Source organism: Myotis brandtii, unplaced genomic scaffold (assembly GCF_000412655.1).
Source record: "Myotis brandtii unplaced genomic scaffold, ASM41265v1 scaffold1437, whole genome shotgun sequence".
NCBI lineage: Eukaryota > Metazoa > Chordata > Mammalia > Chiroptera > Vespertilionidae > Myotis > Myotis brandtii.
This window is the reverse complement of record NW_005355145.1, coordinates 94,926-100,293: the sequence shown is the minus strand read 5'-3', so window position 1 is coordinate 100,293 and position 5,368 is coordinate 94,926.

Genomic DNA, 5,368 nt, shown 5'->3' with positions numbered 1-5,368 from the left:
TCTTGGATCTCCAAGGAGGTGCAAAGTCAGCCACTGCCTGAGGCCACCCAGCAGGAGCTACTGAGAGATCTGCAGATTCCTCCTCTTTGGGGTTTGGAAGTGCCCAGATGAGGTGCAACTGTGAAGTAATGCAGGCTGCTGATGAGCCTTAGGCCTTCTTTTGGAAGCTCTGGGGTTCTCTGACCCAGCTACAGTTTGACAGTTTTTAGGCGGAGAAAGGCCAGGCCATTCCTATGCAAAAGCCTCTGCGCACAGCTTGAGTGGGGTTATAAATTGGGTGGGGCGGGGTCTCAGGGAATCACCAGGGCGGAGCAAACCTCAGTGGCTGCCAGTCTGCTCTGCCTCGGAAAGGTCCCAGGATCTGTGTCCTGCAGCCCTGTGCAGGAACAGTGAACGCTGCAAGCACCTCTGCGAGAAAGCTGCCCTCACATTCTGGCCTGGTGCCAGACAGTACAGTTTCTCTTTGTATGAGTCTGGGTCCCCAAATTCTCGCCCAGAACTGCAGTTCAGAGCATTCAGGAGCTTGTATCACCCTCCCGATTGAAAAAGACAACCATGTACCCAGCTGCCAGCCCTTTTTGTGCACCTCTGTACCTCCACACTTCCATACCTCTGCACCTCCTACCGACTCAATGCGCTTTTCTCTTTCCTTCTAGTTATAGAATTTTCACTCAGCCAGCCTTCCCATGGTTCTGGATGATATTCGTTTTGTCTTTTAGTTGTAGTTTTAATGTGGTTGTGCATGGCAGCAAGTTCAGGTGTTTACCTATGCCGCCATCTTGGTTGTCCCTGAACATGATTTCTTAACCATCATTCATAAGGGCCAAGGGATTTAAACTGTCACTACAAGTATTCATATTTTTTTTTATAGACCTACATTCCTCATTGTCTTATGTTGGATTTTTAACGTAAATAAAGAAAAGATAGGTAAACCTAACACACCAACATTCCTATTTAAAAGGTTAAGACTCGGCATTATCAGAATTTTAAAAAATGAAGATTTAAAAAATATAATGAATATGCTTTAATTATAGCAAACAAATATATGTTTTCTCTGTAATTCTTTTTATAAATAATTGAAATAACCAGGAAGCCCTTACAATTAGATAATTCTGGGCTGTCATGTGTAAGATGCCCACATTTTACATACATAGGCAGACCTCGTCTTATTGTGTGTCACTTCATTGAGCTTTTTTACAAACTGAAAGCAAAAGATTACGACTCGCTTTATTAAGATACTTTATTACGGGGAGTCTGGAGCCGAACTCAAAATATCTCCGAGGTAGTCTGGTATATACACGGGGTGGGCAAAAGTAAGTTCACAGTTCTGTTCAAATGGAAAATAATACAATAATTAGTAAATAATAATACAAGAACAAACTCTGTTCCGCATATTCACAACTGTATACTTATTTTTGCCCACCCCTGTATATTTCTATCAATTGTTTATAAAGTAAAATAAATGAACAGATCAAATGTATTTATGTTTAGGCAAAATACAATTTATAGAAACCTGTGAAAAGGAGCAAAAGATACTTTAAAAAAAAGATAAGTTGTTTTGTTTTGTTTTGTTTTTTTAACCTAAATCCTTTTAGTTCTAATAATACACCGTTGTACATGTACATGTGCTAGGGAAAAAACAGCTTAACCATTTTTGTTCAATACATTACAATTCATTTTATCTCTTTAAATCTTGAATCAAATGATTGGTTATTTGAAACTTGCAAAGTACTTTATTGTAAAACTTTTTACTCCAGCACAATTTAATTCTTGTCCCTGAGGCGGCAAGTATGATAAATAACTATTTACCTGACTCTGATTTTTTTTTTTGCCTTGTTCGTACATAATCAAAAATCTAAAACCAGAATTTTTGTATAATAGATTTTCTTTTCCAGGTCTATTATTTTAGTCTGTGCCTTCTACCATCCTCATAACTGCTGGCCTTATAACCTTCCAGAATGATTCCCCTTCAGTGAGTCTTCCTGAGCTAGTACCACGCTGTTTTTTCTTTACTTCCAGTACTTCATGTGATTTTAAAAGCAAATGATCACCCATTATTATTCTTAATTGTTAACCTAAATGGTTATGAACAGTTTCAGAACAATGAGAAATACAATACCGTTGACAATTTTCTAAAGTAAAGGAAAAAATGTTCTAATATCTTAGTGATACATAGCTTGTGCCCTACCAGAACTCTTAAATCCACAATATTCAATATAATCTATCAGCTGCTTCATTGTAGAAGCTATATTTATTTTTGTGTTATGTTTTCAAGTCTCAGACTGTACACTGGAAAATAAGAAGTGGTAGATCTGTGTCCTTGCTGCGGTTTTCTGGACGTGTAAACTATACCTCATCACAGAGTCTGTTTCTGAAAATACAGAAGCGATTGAGATCCAATTCTGCTGTAATGCAGCTCACAGTCTAATTGAAGGGCTAATAAATAACTGTCATTCTCACAGATTCTGTAGTAGAGTTATTTGCAAAGCACGCAGAGGTCAGAAGTGTGTGAGGGAGAGTCATTCTGCACAGACAGCCTCACAGAAGAGAGATGAATGAGCTGCTTCGCCTTTGGAGGGTGAGCAGCAGCTGAAGGTGGAGTAGAAAGTCCTAGGCACAGAGCACAGCATTATCGAAAGTGTAGAGATGCTGGGATGTGTGTGCATTTTGGGGGGATGGTGGTGGGAAAGCAGATCCCAGCTGTAAACCTCAGCACATAGCCCCACTTCTCTGCCACTCACATGAGCAGGCGATCAGTTGAACCTAGAGGAGATTCCCCCAACTCTATTATTTCTCACCTGTATTTCCAAGAAATAGCACACCGTGGGTGCTCACTGAGTATTTCTTGACTTTTTGTTATGGGATGCAGGGTAGAATAGTTTGTGGTGCATCAAGCTTGCAGCGTAAGACTGGGTTCTCGTCTTGGTCTGCTGTGAATCAGCTCTGTGACCTTGGACTTCTCCATCTGCATTTCCAATTTTGTTATATGTTTAAACTTTTTTTTAGGGCAGTTCTAGGTTCACAGCAAAATTGAGAGGAAGGTACAGAGATATCCCATATAACTCCTGCCCCTACACTGCATAGCCTCCCCTATTATCAGCATCCTCCACCAGAGTGGTGCATCCATTACCATTGATGAACTACATACACTGACACATCGTCACCTAAACTGCAGAGACAATTAAAAGCTCATTGGTTGCCAGGGGTTAGCAGGGAGAGAGGAATGAATAAGCAGAGAGGATTTTTTGGGCAGTAAAACAAAATTCTCTGTTTGATAGTATAATAATGAATGCATGTCATCACACCTTTGTCCAAACCGATGGAATACACACCAAGAGTGAACCCTAATGTAAACTATGGACTTTGGGTGATAATTCTGTCATTTTTAAATGTAGAGATTTTACTAAATGTTCTCTGAGGTCATTTCATGCTGCAGGTCTGTAAATTATGTGGAAATCCAATGAGGGCACTATCAGCAGCAATAAATCACTGGCAAGTCTCTTTGACAGAAGCTTAACTAGCCCTCTGAGATGGGGGCAAACACTTTGTACTGAAGAGCAGCCTCGAGCTCATATCCCGCCTTGCCTTGCAGCCTGAAGGGGGCTGGGCGCTGCGATTGGGGACAAGCAGGGCCACGTGACCTGCAGATGCCTGGGAACATGTTTCGCAGAGGAGTCAGGCAGTGATCAGGGGCGAGTGCTGTGCTGGCAGCCCCGTGTGCATTCTCATGGCTAATCTTCCTTCCAATTTGAGTGTGGAGCTGGCAACCCATTTCCTCTTGGTGCCTAGAAAGAACAAATCCCAAGTGAAGTCCCAGAGACTGACTTGGAGGAGGAAATGCAGGCCAGCTGTCTATTGTTGTGTTTTCCTTTGTGGTTTATGAAATAACAGCTGCTCCTCGTTTCTTTAAGAAACACTGGAAGTGCCTCTCATTTATCTCATTGATTTACCTCAAACATAATGCTGTTATGGGAAAGTATTGTTATTTCATGATATTGGTAACTCATGTGGTTTTAAAAATAAGTGTTTATGTGACGAATCAAATGCATATGTCCTCCTTTGAAGGGGTTTTGAAAAAAAAAGGCATCTAACTCATAATTTCTGCATCCTAGAAGACCAAGTCCTCAGAGCTATTTGTGTGTTCGTTCATATGTTCACTGATTGAATCCTGTTTGAACATTGCTGTGAGCTAGGCACTTTCCTGGATGCTGGTAATAAACGTGCAGCCTGATGTCAAACTTAGTCTGTCTAGCAAGGGAAGTTCACCTGGGCACGGATCATTGCAACAGTGTGTGCTGCACTGAAGATATGTATTCCAACTGTGGGCCAGCAGTTCTGTGAAGGTCCCTGAGCCTTTTTTTTTCAGACATCAAGTTCAAATTCCTCACATTTTTGTTTAAAACAATTTAACTCTGGGAGGCTATTTGTGTGTCATTTCCCTGCATCATCCCTTTGTTCCTTTCATCCTACATAATAAAAGCCTAATACGCCAAGTGTCTGGTTGTCCAGTTGGCCATTCAACCAATCAAAGCGTAATCTATATATATAAAATAGAGAGATATGCTAATTAACCAGGACTCCCGTAACAGTCGACCGGACAGGAAGAGGTTACGCATGCAGCGTCGGGGGCGGAGCAGCAGGGGCCTCCATGTGCCTGCACTGGGGGAGGGCCTGATCATCAGCGGCCACAGCTGCTTCAAGGACCAGAGAGGAAGGCAGAGCCAGACCGGTGACTCGAGGGTGGGCAGCGCCACACGATTTCGAATTGTGCGCTGGGCTCCTAGTATGCTAATGATATGCTAAGGGTGCTCAACTGCTCACTATGATGTGCACTGACCGACCACCAAGGGGCAGACAATCGACTGTTTAACCAGTCAGTATGACATGCACTGACCACCAGGGGACAGATACTCCAGCCGGTAGTCTGCTAGGGTCCAGCCAATTGTGACTGAGCGAGATGGGCCGGACATGCCCTGGAGCCCTTCCACGGCCCCTCCCTGACTGGCCAACCTCCCGCATCCCTCCCGATTGTGCACTGGTGGGGTCCCTTGGCCTGGCTTGCACCCTCTCGTAATCCAGGACCCCTCGGGGATGTTGGATCGGAGAGCTGGTTTCAGCCCAACGGCGGAACAACCGGTCGCTATGACGCATACTGACTTCCAGGGGGCAGATGTTCAATGCAGGAGCTGCCCCCAGCGGTCAGTGCACTCCCACAGGGCGAGCGCCGCTCAGCCAGAAGCCAGGCTCATGACTGACAAGCACAGCAGTGGTGGCGGGAACCTCTTCCGCTTCCGCAGCAGTGCTAAGGATGTCCAACTGCCAGCTTAGGCCCGCTCCCCGCCATCAGTCAGACATCCCCCGAGGGCTC